General features: G+C 41.0%; 1 long non-coding RNA gene across 1 annotated transcript; it reads right to left on the bottom strand.

Annotated features, from left to right (window-relative positions):
- Positions 1-11,990: 11,990 nt before the first annotated feature.
- On the bottom strand, positions 11,991-16,295 carry LOC149981653 (uncharacterized). The gene is made up of 5 exons (XR_016497791.1): positions 15,858-16,295; positions 15,172-15,443; positions 14,731-15,076; positions 12,611-12,932; positions 11,991-12,508 (listed from the first exon to the last, which is right to left on the bottom strand). It is a non-coding gene; the product is annotated as an uncharacterized LOC149981653 (long non-coding RNA).
- Positions 16,296-16,597: the final 302 nt, after the last annotated feature.

Here is a 16,597-nt window from a genome sequence, read left to right as displayed (position 1 = left end):
TGCATTGGGTGCATAACCCATTAGGGCGTCCACCCACGGTGCTCAGAATGACAGAAATCACATGTAGATTATGAAGCAGCCAATAAAAGGTCATTTTCAAACATTTGCTATAAAGGCAATTTGCGAGAAAACACCATTCTAAATAGCACACCTGATAGCAGTTCCTGTGGAAGAGATGAACATGTTAGAAACTTAGAAAGAGGGAGAATCTAAAGATGCAACAACTAGGATGGGTTGCTAATATGACTAGCATTGTGCCTTTGGCTTTTGGACAATGAAAGAAAGTTGATATGAAATAAATAAAATCATTCAAAATACTTCACCAGAAAGCATGACTTAGCCACAGAGGAATCAAAGATCATTAGATTCTTTAAAAAGTTAGCCATGGATTTTTACAAATCACAAGCTTGTAGGTCTATGCCTATTTGGGAAGCCCACAATTTGGGCAGGGTGCATGGAAATAAGCCTAGATGGTTATTGAGTTGCGGCTGTCAGTAAAAAGCATCTAAAATATGTGTGAAGATAACGTGTCTTGAGCTAAATTTAAAACATTGAGACAAGAAAATGAATCTCTCTCCAGAACAGCTCAGCTGTATCCTACCAACTCTTGTGAATTGTTTGCCCTTTGATTATTTAATTTTTGAATCAATTCACCATTACATATGTCTGCAGTAGTAAATGTACCGTTAATCCCTGTCATTTGGTTACATGAATGTCTGTTAATGCGTGTATTAATTACAGTCACTCAGTCATTCTCAGAGTAGAAACATTGTTTGCAGAGTTCACAACCTGCTAACCTGTAAGAAACAAGAAACACGTTTTCCATTGTCTTTTGTTTGGAGTGCTCAATGTGAGCAAAGAGTATGTGTCTAGTTTCTCTGTCCTGATAATGTTGAGGGAGCTCTTGTTCCTGAGCACACATATAAGTAAGTACCTGGCCTGCTGTGTGGAATAGTAGGATTTTTAAAATTATTTTTTTTCATCCATTGCGAATGATTATACTGTATTTTGAAACTGTAGTTCCTCACAGTAAGTTCCTTTACAACAACCTCCCCCTCGATAATTATCAATCCTCAGTGTGAAAGAGCAATGGAAGACATATGCCTACTGCTGCATTGGCAGACAGGCTATGAGTTCCATATGTTTATTACTTTAGCCGCCAAAGGATCATGGTGTATCAATGTGTCCATATGGCAGAGGCTGGTGATCTCACATTACTTGACTTTTAACTTTAAGATGATCATTTGAATTCCCATTTTTATGATTTAACCACGTGATAATGATTTTGAGAAACAAAAACGTTATTGAAATGAAATGGTTCCACTAAAATGCGCAGGGGGAAATCATAACTTGCACCCAGACCGGTAGAAATCATAGGATAAATCGTAAGCGTCCCCAAACTTGAAACGCCCGCGCCCCCCAATGAAGTCTTTATGAAAGAATTGACTCCACATCCATGGGCAGATTTTGGCTATAGGCTACTTTGAAGCAAGGTAAAACATTCATGTTAAAAAATTAAGTATGTTTTCAAAATGCACACTTCCTCCAGCTCACATTGTAAAGTGGTGGGTGACACGCTGATAGCCTGTTGCCTGCACTTGAATGGTGAATGGGGGGTGTGCTTCAATTACCGGTTGAGAAATAAAAATTGTAGCTATTTTCAATTGTGCACCAACACGATTTTTAACATGCAATTGCATTTAGACCAGCTGGGAGCTGCAGGAGAAATCCCACTCAAAATATGCTCTGTATGCTGTGTGCGTGTGACAGGCCAAGTTAATTCCACTAAACTATGTAGATTAATGTAGAAACCGAGAAGCATGAAGGTATTTACGTTGACTGGTATTTCATCAAAGAAAAAAAGGATTTCCTTCGCATCATCATTTTTTCCAGCAAAATGTTTATTTATCGGCTTTTAATTGTTTTTCCTATTTTGTTGCATTACAACCTGTAATTTAAATGGATTTTTATTTGGATTTCATGTAATGGACATACACAAAATAGTCCAAATTGGTGAAGTGAAATGAAAAAAAAAAAAACTTTTACTCACTCCCTTTGCTATGAAGCCCCTTAATAAGATCTGGTGCAACCAATTACCTTCAAATGTCACATAATTTGTTAAATAAAGTCTGCATGTGTGCAATTTAAGTGTCACATGATCTGTCACATGATCTCACTATCTATACTTCTGTTCTGAAAGGCCCCAGAGTCTGGGGGGGGGGGGGGGGGGGGGGGGTGAATAGTTACGCACGCTCAAGGTTTGAGTTTTTTTGTCTTATTTCTCGTTTGTTTCACAATAAAAAGTATTTTCAAAGTGATAGGCATGTTGTGTAAATCAAATGATACAAACACCCCAAGAATCCATTTGAATTCCACGTTGTAAGGCAACAAAATAGGAAAAATGCTAAGGGGGGTGAATACTTTTGCAAACCACTGCACAATTAAATTGTATTAATATTAATTTGCATATACAGTGCCTTGCGAAAGTATTCGGCCCCCTTGAACTTTGCGACCTTTTGCCACATTTCAGGCTTCAAACATAAAGATATAAAACTGTATTTTTTTGTGAAGAATCAACAACAAGTGGGACACAATCATGAAGTGGAACGACATTTATTGGATATTTCAAACTTTTTTAACAAATCAAAAACTGAAAAATTGGGCGTGCAAAATTATTCAGCCCCCTTAAGTTAATACTTTGTAGCGCCACCTTTTGCTGCGATTACAGCTGTAAGTCGCTTGGGGTATGTCTCTATCAGTTTTGCACATCGAGAGACTGAATTTTTTTCCCATTCCTCCTTGCAAAACAGCTCGAGCTCAGTGAGGTTGGATGGAGAGCATTTGTGAACAGCAGTTTTCAGTTCTTTCCACAGATTCTCGATTGGATTCAGGTCTGGACTTTGACTTGGCCATTCTAACACCTGGATATGTTTATTTTTGAACCATTCCATTGTAGATTTTGCTTTATGTTTTGGATCATTGTCTTGTTGGAAGACAAATCTCCGTCCCAGTCTCAGGTCTTTTGCAGACTCCATCAGGTTTTCTTCCAGAATGGTCCTGTATTTGGCTCCATCCATCTTCCCATCAATTTTAACCATCTTCCCTGTCCCTGCTGAAGAAAAGCAGGCCCAAACCATGATGCTGCCACCACCATGTTTGACAGTGGGGATGGTGTGTTCAGCTGTGTTGCTTTTACGCCAAACATAACGTTTTGCATTGTTGCCAAAAAGTTCAATTTTGGTTTCAGCTGACCAGAGCACCTTCTTCCACATGTTTGGTGTGTCTCCCAGGTGGCTTGTGGCAAACTTTAAACAACACTTTTTATGGATATCTTTAAGAAATGGCTTTCTTCTTGCCACTCTTCCATAAAGGCCAGATTTGTGCAATATACGACTGATTGTTGTCCTATGGACAGAGTCTCCCACCTCAGCTGTAGATCTCTGCAGTTCATCCAGAGTGATCATGGGCCTCTTGGCTGCATCTCTGATCAGTCTTCTCCTTGTATGAGCTGAAAGTTTAGAGGGACGGCCAGGTCTTGGTAGATTTGCAGTGGTCTGATACTCCTTCCATTTCAATATTATCGCTTGCACAGTGTTCCTTGGGATGTTTAAAGCTTGGGAAATCTTTTTGTATCCAAATCCGGCTTTAAACTTCTTCACAACAGTATCTCGGACCTGCCTGGTGTGTTCCTTGTTCTTCATGATGCTCTCTGCGCTTTTAACGGACCCCTGAGACTATCACAGTGCAGGTGCATTTATACGGAGACTTGATTACACACAGGTGGATTGTATTTATAATCATTAGTCATTTAGGTCAACATTGGATCATTCAGAGATCCTCACTGAACTTCTGGAGAGAGTTTGCTGCACTGAAAGTAAAGGGGCTGAATAATTTTGCACGCCCAATTTTTCAGTTTTTGATTTGTTAAAAAAGTTTGAAATATCCAATAAATGTCGTTCCACTTCATGATTGTGTCCCACTTGTTGTTGATTCTTCACAAAAAAATACAGTTTTATATCTTTATGTTTGAAGCCTGAAATGTGGCAAAAGGTCGCAAAGTCCAAGGGGACCGAATACTTTCGCAAGGCACTGTATTTCCATTAATACCCATATACTACCCTAATTCCCACGGAAAGTTTCCACCTTTGAATATTCCCCAAAATATGCAATCCTCGTGTGGACACACCTACTCATTCAAGGATTTTTCTGTATTTTTGCCATTTTCTACATTGTAGAACAATAGTGAAGACATCAAAGCTATGAAATAATCATGTAGTAACCAAAAAAGTGTTAAACAAATCAAAATACATTTTCTATTTTAGATTCTTCAAAGTAGCCAACCTTTGCCTTGATGACAGCTTTTCATATTCTTGGCATTCTCTCAACCAGCTTCATGAGGTAGTCACCTGGAATACTTTTCCAAAAGTCTTGAAGGAGTTCCCACATATGCTGAGAACTCATTGGTTGCTTTTCCTTCACTCAGGTTGTAAAGGCAATAAAATAGGAAATAGGAAAAATGCCAAGGGGGTGAATACTTTCGCAAGCCACTGTACACATACACAGTATAGAGTCCAGCAGTCAGCAGTCAGCAGTATACCACTGCCAACCCTATGTGCACGTTAGGAGGGCCGTGTTCCCAGGGATGTTATTTTAACAGTGAGGGATCGCAGCTGTTACAATACAGGCCCCAAACAAAAATATCACATAGAATAACAGAAAATACAAACTCTGCTCAGGCCCAGCTATCTTTAGCATGATATATAACAGACTGGCAATAAATTAATGAATAGAGCCCCCCCCTTCCAACAATGTTACCCCTCCAAAACACTCCTGTGTGTGATTTATGCCAACATAACTCCAACCCCGCTCTAATTCCCCATAAGCTCCTGGAGTTTGGTGTATCATAGGGTTCTGTGGAAGATACCACTGTTTCACTACAGAGGGGTGCAAGGAAGCGTTCAAAGGGTAAAGTTCAGGGAGTAAAGACGTTTAAAAAAGGGAGAGTGTGCACATTGTAAAGAAAAATCATAAACAAAGATCTGGGATCAGTTAACAATCCCAAAACTCTAACCTTGATGCAACATGCAGCTCCTAACTATCCAAACCCCTGCTCCCTTGGCAGAAAGTCCCAGCAGTTTTTTTTGGTTGGTGAGAACCAGACTTGATTGGGCACAAATGAGTCAGCTCACTCACAGGACCCCGTCCAACACATCCCTAATCAGTTTAAAATAACCCATAATAAACATTCATAACAGATCCAACCGTTCACCTGAGACAATAATTCACTCCCCTAACCCTCTCCATCTCCACAAACAACAAGGAAAGACACACCACAGTAAAAACAGCTCACCATGTTGCCACTAAATCATAGGTCATAAAACCTCATAACTAATATAAAACTCCATGAACCTGAACCTCTGCTCAGCCAGCCGGTACATTACAAAGTTAGGGTGTTATCAGTCTCATCTGATTGCTCATACGGTTAAAGGAAAGAAAAACAACAACGTGTCAATGAACTCTGTATGAGAGACCGAGACTAGGAGAGTAGCAGACGTGGGGTGATAAAACTCAAGGCTGGATTGTTGGACAGGTTTTATTGTAGCACATTTTTGGAAGTGTAAAAGAGTGCAGGTATGAGAGGTACGCCCAGGTCAAATCCTGACCATTGATTCTGAATGACTGACATACTGGGCAGTGAACAAACAGACAGACAGAACCGAAGACAGTCTGATGCAACGTATTGCAAACGTCCGAGATATAACAAGGATAATACAGTGCCACCAACGTGGCCCGCTACCTAGGACTGTGGGCCCCCTTCTACTTCTCCGTGGCCGACGTGAGTAAAACATTCAAACGTGTTAACCCTCGCAAGGTTGCCGGCCCAGACAGCATCCCTTGCTGCGTCCTCAGAGCATGGGCAGACCAGCTGGCTGGTGTGTTTACGGACATATTCAATCTCTCCCTATCCCAGTCTGTTGTCCCCACATGCTTCAAGATGGCCACCATTGTTCCTGTACCCAAGAAGGCAAAGATAACTGAACTGAATGACTATCGCCCATAGCACTCACTTCTGTCATCATGAAGTACTTTGAGAGACTTGTCAAGGATCATATCACCTCCACCTTACCTGCCACTATAGACCCACTTCAATTTGCATACGGCCCCAATAGGTCCACTGACGTTGTAATCGCCATCACACTCACACTGCCCTATCCCATTTGGACAAGAGGAATACCAATGTAAGAATGCTGTTCATTGACTACAGCTCAGCATTCAACACCATAGTACCCGCCAAGCTTATCATTAAGCTTAAGGACCTGGGTCTCAACCCCGCCCTGTGCAATTGGGTCCTGGACTTCCTGACGTGCTGCCCCCAGGTGGTGAAGTTAGGAAACAACATCTCCACTTCACTGATCCTCAACACTAGGGCCCCACACGTGTGCGTACTCAGCACCCTCCTGTACTCCCTGTTCACCCATGACTGCGTGGCCATGCACGCCTCTAACTCAACCATCAAGTTTGCAGACGACAACAGTAGTGGGCATGATTACCAACAATGGCGAAACAGCCTACAGGGAGGAGGTGAGGGCTCTGGAAGTGTGGTGTCAGGAAAACAACCTCTCACTCAACGTCAGTAAAACAAAGGAGATGATCGTGGACTTCAGGAAACAGCAGAGGGAGCACACCCCATCCACATCGACGGGATGTAGATAGGGGGGTGGAGAAGGTGAAACGTTTTAAGTTCCTCAGCATCACATCATGCCTATGCCGCTAGGTCATCGTTCATCCATATATTCATATGTGTATATATTCTTATTCCATTCCTTTACTGAGATTTGTGTGTATTAGGTAGTTGTTGTGGAATTGTTAGATTACTTGTTAGATATTACTGCACTGTCAGAACTAGAAGCATTTCGCTACTCTCACAATAACATCTGCTAACCATGTATGTGACCAATAAAATGTCATTTGATTTTAATTGCATTCTCTGTTGCTCAATAACTGTTGCTCAATAACTATATCTTTCTACAGTGCATTCGATAAGTATTCAGACCCCTTGACTTTATCCACATTTTGTTACGTTACAGCCTTGGTATTTTTGCCATTTTGTTTCATGGGTGTCATGATGATCCAGCTCCACTATAAAGCAGAGAGGATGCGATATGCCCTAATCCTTGTGGCGCTACCATTTTCCCCAGGTCCCATTACCTCATAAATAGGTACCGTCCGGCCGAACAAAACCACCGGCAGAGCCTCGTTTGAATGCCACACTGCGACCCGAACAGCCCCGTCAATATTTAATTGTTTATGAAATGCCCATTTGGTCGGGCAGAAATTCAACGTAGTTCTGTCTTCCCCCTCTCTCTCTCTTTCCCTCTTCATCCCCTACTTCCACTACGTAAACATTTTCACACATGAAATATGGAGGGAGGGAAATGTACTGGCTGTAACAGCTGAGGACCTCCATCTATATACCATCTTTCAGGCCTTCTTTCCTCTCCTCATCTTTCACTCCCTCCCCTCTTTTGGCTCTCTATCTCTCACTATGACTAGCTTCATTTCCCTCCCTCTATCAGTATTTTAATGTCCTGTTGTGGTTGACTTTACTAAGCAGTGCTATTTATAAAGAGTGTACACTGAACGTTCTGACTCACTTCATCCAGCAGAATATCAAATAAGTCTGTAAAAGTAACAGAACACACACAAACAAACAGCGCATGTACACACGTGCAGTCTCCTGCGCATTTACTTCCATAAATTCAAAAACAGACATCTTCAAACATGTTGTAAGGTTTAGTACAACTGGCATGTTGTCTCAAAGATGACAGAGTCTATGAGTCTTCTAGGTCTAACTCAATTCACAAGAACAACAGTTATACCTGGACTCTTAGGACATTATATTTATAGAATAACAGACTGGTTGGTGAAATGTCTCACCCTCTCTGGATTTCACGGCCCAGGTCTGACTATGCCCATCTTGGTGTGTGTGTGTGTGTGTCTGTGTGCGAGTGGCTAGTTGAGCAGTCCTCTGATGGCTGCGGGTGAGATGTTTGCCATGTGGTTAATCAATAACAGGAACATTAAAGCAGGAGAGGAGAACAAACCAACCAACCAAGGGAAAATCTTCCATATGGCTCACTAGACTAACAGGCCAAGGATGGAGGGAGAGAGGAGGAGAGTGAGGAGGAAGAGGAATGGAAGAGCAGGAGGAACAAAAGGGTTTTTCCGCCACATTGACGTGAGACAGAAGGGAGGGGACTAAGAAGAAGAGAGGGAGAAGAGGGGGTTAAAGAGGGAGAGAGAACCTCATGGTTACGCAAACACTGTGTACCGTACATCTGGAGTGGCATCATCGTCCCAGAGAATCAATAACTAGCCACTTCCTGTTTAGTAATTGAAAATCAATGACTGAACACTACCTATCTGCACCCACACACCTGAGACACATACACGCACACACACAATCGTAGTTAGGACCAGAGTGCAGATTACACAGTGACATCAGGGGGCCTCTAGTTTTATGTGTGCATAAAAAATGTTTATGGGCATAATAGTAAAGCCAAGCCATTTAACTGTTTTTTTAAATTAACTTTTACTTTGGCATGAACCAAACCAGTCAATATGTTTTGCTCTTATTGTCAAACAAATCACTTTATGTGTTCGTCCACTTCAAAATTATTCCAGCATCCACGCTATTTGATGAACGGAAAGAGACATCTGTTACATGACATACAGCGATTGCCATTGGGTATACTCTTGTTGCCGAAATTAATTGACGCGTAATTGCTGACCTTTTTTGTAGAAAGAAAAGTTGGGACCCTGGAAAAGGGCCTGAGATATGGGACTGTTCCAGGATAACAAGTGTAGCCACATGGAAAACAAATGGTTTAAACCATGACACAGAGTTAGGGGTGTTAGTTTTATTTGGAAAAAGCTTTTATTTTAATATTTACCACAGTACAAATTACATTTTTAACAAATAGGAGAATGATTAAATAACCACTATTTAGAGACCCCCCCAAAGTTGGACTTTGGGGGACTCATGTTGCATTTAGGGGGACTCATGTCTCATTCAGGGGGTCTGAGACCCCTCTTGGCCCCTTGTAATTAGCACTCTGTTTGGGACACATCAGTTCCTGTTGATGTCTGCAGAGCCCAGCTCAAGAAGATACATCTCAAGTTTCAACCCCCCCCCCCCCAAACATCCCAGACTCCCTTACCTCCCTCCCCCTCTTCCACTACTCTCTTATGCTCTCCTCCACTCTCTGTCCCAAACATGTTATTATGTTGCGGTATTGAAACCAGACACCAGAAATAAAAGGCCATGTAGTCACTTGACAGAGATCAGCAACAGGCAATAAAAGAGAAGGGAAACACACACACACACACACACACACACACACACACACACACACACACACACACACACACACACACACACACACAGATGGCCAAGCAGAAGTACAAAATATTAGCAATGCAAACAATTTGTGTCACTCAATACGAACTCAGAACAATGGCAGTGATCTTTCACAAGTGATGCCAGTCAGACATGCAGTCCATAAGGATCAGTCTATGAGGCTCGCGATTACCTATCCTTGACTAAAACGTAGAATTCAAGTTAAATAATTCTGAGTGCCGCATATACCATATAGGCAAATGTACATTCATTGAATCACTACACTTAAGTTATACAAAGTTCACATCCATGAAATCCAATTTCCCTCAGATCACCCCTCTCCTGTACCAAGTCATAGAGCTAACAGAATGTAGTCATAGAGGTTTTGGAGCTTGCAGAAGAGAGAGCCATCAGACTGACAAGGCTGTTGTCAACGCAATGAGCAACTGAGCACAAGCACTACTGTATCACATCAATCCACCCACTTATCACCTTCTAGCCGACAGAGAGTGCGAGAGAGAAAAGAGGAGAAACAGGTTCCAACAACACTTCAACAACAAGTCACAGAACGGGGGGGGGGGAGAGAAAAAAAACTATTTTAACAGAAAAACAAAATGGTGCAATGTCACCCATATAGACACAGCAGATAAGCAGAGAAGTGTGAATACAATACCTGGGGGTTACTGTGATAGATCTATTTGTATTTGGTGAGTGGGTGTTTTTTTTCTTCCATAGCGCCTTACTTGCCTCTCATTATCACATATATTTGTTTTGAGACTAGGCTTTTTTCTGTTGTTGCCAACAGCGTACTGTATTCTCGAAGTGAGAATATGCCCTACTGCTGCCTGTCTTTATGCAGACATTTGAGTTGAATATAACTGTGTGGGCTAGAGGGTAATATGCTCTATCCTCCACAAGCCCAACAGTCTAGATCACCTACAGGGGCATCTGTCCGTCTGTCTGTACTCACCTGCTGAGGTGTCTGTCTGCCCCCCACCTCTAGAGACACCATATGGCACACAGACACCAGTAATGTCTAGAGCCCTCTTCGTGTGGATGCCTGCCAGTATCTATAACCTTGAGAAAATTTGGTTGGACCGTCGACTAGACTTAACGATGACCTTTGAATCGTGTCGCCAGATAGCTACTGCCTCTGAACACTGACTCAGGGAATATTTTATTTGAAAATCCAATGATTCGTGTTAGTATTGGTGTGTGTGTGTCTGTGTGTGTGTGTCCGTCCATCCATGTGTGTGTAGAGAGAGAAGGTATTCATTTTCTGCACTAGAGCGAAGTGAAAAAGCGTTGACCCTATCGTGCAAGGGTCTCACACCTATCGTGCACTGCAACTCTACCCCAATTTGGTTTGACTTTGATTTCCAACAGACATCAGTTTAAAACGGATAGCAGAAAAATATGCAATAAAATCATCTCTGAACTATAGAGCAACATGGTGCAGCGTAGCGTAGTAGCGTAGCCTAGTGGTTAGAGCGTTGGACAAGTAACCAAAAGGTTGCAAGATCGAATCTCTGAGTTAACAAGTTCTGCCCCTGAATAAGGCAGTTAACCCACTGTTCCTAGGCCGTCATTGAAAATAAGAATTTGTTCTCAACTGACTTGCCTAGTTAAATAAAGGTAAAATAAAATAAATAATGCAGCGGATTAAACAGGACACCATTAATTGGCGTAAGTGAAAGATAGACAGTAGGGAGCATAGTGAGACAGTACCAAGTATAACAAGACAGTGTATGAGGGAAAACACTAACTGAGCAAATCTGCTCATTGCGAGAAGTAGGGGAAAGGTCAGCTCTAAAATAAAGAACAGAAAACAGGAAGGTTTTATATCCTGTTGATTGGTCGGCCCAAGCACGCACTGTAAAACTATATTGGAGAACATAGCCTACTTGCCACATAAGATCGCTTTGAGCCGGTCGGTCTTATGTAGCAAAATTTGAAATTGTGTTTTTTACATTGGATAAAAGCAGAGACTCTGACCTACAAAATTGTATATTTTTGAGGAACAATGTATTTGAAAGATGACAAACTTGTAAGCTCACTTTTGAGAAAATGGCCTTTGAATGTTTTGGTACCTACTGGGGAGCTCTCCTTTGTCTACACCCATTCAGCAATGTTCACACCCTCTTAAGCCAGACCCACCCACCTCTTTAAGGATACACATGTGAGGTCATGTGCTAAATAGTGAGTAGTGTAGAAAAGATTAAGACTAAAAAAGTGGTAAAAGTAGTAGTCTATATAAAAATATTTAATAAATATTAGATGATGCTTACCCAGACACATTTGTCTAAATTGATGGGTCATGTGAAAGAAATGCTATAATCCCCAGTCAAATCCAATGGTGTAAAAAGCACAAAATTGTCATACTTGAGTAAAAGTAAAGATAGCTTAAAAGAAAATGACTCAAGTGAAAGTCATCCGGTAAAATACTACTTGAGAAAAAGTCAAAAAGTATTTTGTGTTAAAAAATACTTAAGTATCAAAAGTAAATGGACTTAATAAAATTTACTTAAGTTTCAAAATTAAAATAAAAAATCATTTCAAAATCTTTAGATTAATAAACCAGATGGCACAATTTTATGTGTATTTCTTTATTACGTAATTTACAAACAAAGGACTTGTGTTTAGTGAGTCTGCCAGATCAGATGCAGTAGGGATGGCCAGGGATGTTCTATTGATTAATGTGTGAATTTAACAATTTTCCTGTCAAAATGTAGCAAGTACTTTCAGTGTCAGGGAAAATGTATGGAGTAAAAAATACATATTTTTATTCAGAATGTAGTGAAGTAAAAGTAAAACATAACTGGTCTGTCCGAACCATGCATGAACAAGGGAATCTATATTCGGAGAGCCTGTTTCTGTCCTGCCCTTGACTTTGTTGCAGGGCATGTGACGTCCATAGTCTCTTTGTAACAAAACTCCCTTATCTTCTCAAAAATATATGTTTGTCTAGCTGTGTCCAGTCCAGGTGGTGCTTGTACAGGCAGACCATCTATGGGAGGAAGGATGTCAGCGTTGCACAGCTGCTGAAACCTGGTCCTGACTGAGTCCGAACGCTCCTTGCCGACAACACCAGGCTCCAGAGCATTAAAGCTGTAAAACAGGAAATAACTAAATAAATTGAGAAGACATTACAACTTTGCACAAAATCAATTCACCTCACAAGTTTAGATAAGAAGAAGAATAACCTCATACAATGCATTGACAATGATATTCACGTGAAGTGCCGGTACTGTTTGATCTGCAGCAGCGGCCTGAAGTAGAGAGTCAGGTGTTGTTGCCAGCCATAGCTTTCCACCAGCACCGTACCATCCTCCAGTCCAACCAGCTGTGGGATGTTGACCCCTGTCAGAGTGCTGTCCTTCACTTTGCTGGACAACATGCCTTCATCAATCAAGTAGTTGACTTGTTGTGGTATTCCTTCACAGCAGACACCAAACAAGCCACACTTCCGAGGAGTAAAGAAGTAGATGGGACCTGGCTGCAGGCTAGTGCACCTGGCTGCAGGCTAGTGCACCTGCAAACAACAGAATAACATTAAGATAAATTACAATTAATTGTCTCACCCCTGTCAGTCTGTCTTTACACTGCTTGGTGAAAGGTATTTGCCTTATATATACAGTTGTAGTCGTAAGTTTGCATACACTTAGGTTGGAGTTATTAAAACTTGTTTTTCAACCACTCCACAAATTTCTTGTGAACAAACTATAGTTTTCTCAAGTCGGTTAGGACATCTACTTTGTGCATGACACAAGTAATTTTTCCAACAATTGTTTACAGATTATTTCACTTATAATTCACTGTATCACAATTGTTTACAGATTATATCACAATTCCAGTGGGTCAGAAGTGTACATAAACTAAGTTGACTGAGCCTTTAAACAGCTTGCAGCTTCCAGAAAATTATGTCATGGCTTTAGAAGCTTCTAATAGGCAAATTAACATAATTTGAGTCAATTGGAGGTGTATTTATGGATGTATTTCAAGGTCTACCTTCAAACTCAGTGCCTCTTTGCTTGACATTATGGGAAAATCTAAAGAAATCAGCCAAGACCTCGGAAAAAAATTGTAGACCTCCACAAGTCTGGTTCATCATTGGGAGCAATTTCCAAACACCTGAAGGTACCACGTTCATCTGTACATACGCAAGTATAAACACTATGGGACCACACAGCCATCATACCGCTCAGTAAGGAGACTGTCTCCTAGAGATGAATGTACTTTGGTGCAAAAAGTGCAAATCAATCCCAGAACAACAGCAAAGGACCTTGTGAAGATGCTGGAGGAAAAGGGTACAAAAGTGTCTATATCCATAGTAAAACGAGTCCTATATTGACATAACCTGAAATGTCGCTCAGCAAGGAAGAAGCCACTGTTCCAAAACCGCCATAAAAAAGACTGACTACGGTTTGCAACTTCACATGGGGACAAAGATCGTTGAAGAAATGTCCTCTGGTCTGATGAAACAAAATAGAACTGTTTGGCCATAATGACCATCATCATGTTTGGAGGAAAAAGGGGGATGTTTGCAAGCCGAAGAACACCATTCCAACCGTGAAGCACGGGAGTGGCAGCATCATGTTGTGGGGGTGCTTTGCTGCAGGAGGGACTGGTGCACTTCACAAAATAGATGGCTTTATAAGGAAGTAAAATTATGTGGATATATTGAAGCAACATCTCAAGACATCAGTCAGGAAGTTAAATCTTGGTCGCAAATTAATCTTCCCAATGGACAATGTTCAAAGTTGTGGCAAAATGGCTTAAGGATAACAAAGTCAAGGTATTGGAGTGGCCATTACAACGCCCTGACCTCAATCGCATAGAGAATTTGTGGGCAGATCTGAAAAAGCGTGTGCGAGCAAGGAGGCGTACAAACCTGACTCAGTTACACCAGCTCTGTCAGGAGGAATGGGCCAAAATTCACCGAACTTATTGTGGGAAGCTTGTGGAAGGCTACCCGAAATCTTTGACCCAAGTTAAATAATTTAAAGGCAATGCTACCAAATACTAATGGAGTGTATTTAAACTTCTGTCCCATTGGGAATGTGTTGAAATAAATAAAACCTGAAATAAATCATTCTCTCTGCCAATATTCTGACATTTCACGTTCTTAAAATAAAGTGGTGATCCTAACTGACCTAAGACAGGGAATTTTTACTAAGATTTAATGTCAGGAATTGTGAAAAACTGAGTTTAATTGTATTTGGCTAAGGTGTATGTAAACTTCCAAATTAAACTCTATATATATTTTTGAAGTGTACATATATCTATCCATCTACGTCCTTAATCAGTATAAAGGAGGAAATGTTGCTAACTTGTTGAGCAAAATCAAAGCTGTAATGCATCCTGATGTCTTTGCTTGCTGGTTCAGTAGGGCCCCCAGAGGTAACTGCAGGTCTTGACAGGTGGTCTTGCAGTCAGCAACCGTCTTCTGCTAGACAGACCGCTCACTCTGAACAAGCAGGAGATGCTGCTCTTGCTGCTCTTGCTTCTTCAGCTTGGCTGACTTAACAGCATCTGGCAGATTGGCAGATCTGAAGACCTGATAGTTGTTCCTCTGGCACTGCCAGCACAGGTCTGTGCTGGGTTTAGTGCTTGAGATGTGGGGCAGCAATTTTTTCCACAGATTCCTGAAGGAAGGCAGCCCGACTACACGTACCTCTGGAAAATACAGAAATAATGTGAGATCAATAAAAGTAGTGCCAATCATGTTGGAGGTCAATTAAATAATCAAAACGTGTTTAAACTTTACATACCAAGTGTTGTCATTGATTCCTTGTACAGACGCCACACTGCTGCACTTTTCACATGGGATGTCAGCAGCTTTCCACCTAAGTGTTTGTGTGGGTGACGTCCTGGTAATACTATTGCATTTTCCTCTGCGTAGTTGTTGATAAAGTTCACCACTCACTGCAAGTCCTCATGCTTCAGGTGTAACCTGTGCTTGCTTGGGCCAGCTCTCTTTTTGATGGGAGGCATTAGACCATTCTCCTTGTATGACCGGTGGAGGAGAGTCAGGCGTGTTCTACTGATGCCGAATGATAAATTCCAAGTACAAATATTTTAGGATTATTTTACTATAGATACCAAATGAGATTCTGAGATATCACTACACACAGGTCATACACGTAATGTTAGCAAGCCAGTCATCTAACGTCAGCTAGCTAGCTAACAGAAAGCTTTAAATTGTTTGTTTTTTTGTTTGTTTAGAAATGTAGCTAGCTAGCTAAACAATAAACCATTATCCAAATCCTTAGAGTACTAGCAATACAAACCGATTGGCATAGCTAGCTAAAGTTAACCAAATAGGTTCAATGTTAGCTAGCAAGCGAGCCATTGAACTTCAGCTAGCTAGATAACAACATGCTTAAACTTGCAATGAAAACAACTTTCTTACAAAATTAGAAACATATAATATCTTAAACTGTAGCTAGACTCATACCTGTATACATAGATGAATGCTTCACAGCATACGGCAACCCCTTTCATTAAATAAGACGTTCAGTGTTGTTTCTGTTTAGTTTGCACAGACATTCCACTGATTTCAAAACTCGGTCAACTTCTTCTGTGACAACAACACTGTTGATCGCCGTTTCTTCCCCATAACTGTCATCAGAAGACTCTACAAATGTCTTCTTCAATAATTTTTTTTAACCTACATTAGGGATTTCCACATCTTCTGATTCATTTTCAGAGTCAGAGAGAATCAGCAAGGCACTTTTCCTCCAGAAAGTAGTCCATCACAACCTTTTCCCTCTGACCTTTGTTGATAGCGCCTGATAAATTCAGGGCAGCATTGTTATTGAGAGCAGTAGAAACATATTTGCAGTTCTCCATGGCTAACGTTATATCTTTATAAAAAACAGCATTAGAAAGGATTATCTAGGCATAACGAGCAGCTCATTTTATAGACAAGATGCTACACCACAGACCAATCTGAAACTCATCTCTCGGCATGTCCAGCCCACTCATTATCTCAGCCAGTCATGGCTAGCGGGAAGGTTCCTGACTTTTTCTTTGGCTAAACCAACTAGGCTCGTCATTTAACAACTTTATTTGTATTTACAGATGGCATAAAAGTTTGTTATTAAGGTACATGAAAGTTCACATGTTTGAGAAGGCATTTCTGCCAAAAAATGCATTTCAATAAAATATTATTTTACATTCAAATGGCTCTCCTGG

This window comes from Oncorhynchus mykiss, chromosome 8 (genome assembly GCF_057628025.1).
Source record: "Oncorhynchus mykiss isolate SJ-2025 chromosome 8, ASM5762802v1, whole genome shotgun sequence".
NCBI lineage: Eukaryota > Metazoa > Chordata > Actinopteri > Salmoniformes > Salmonidae > Oncorhynchus > Oncorhynchus mykiss.
This window is presented reverse-complemented; position numbering and strand designations above follow the sequence as displayed.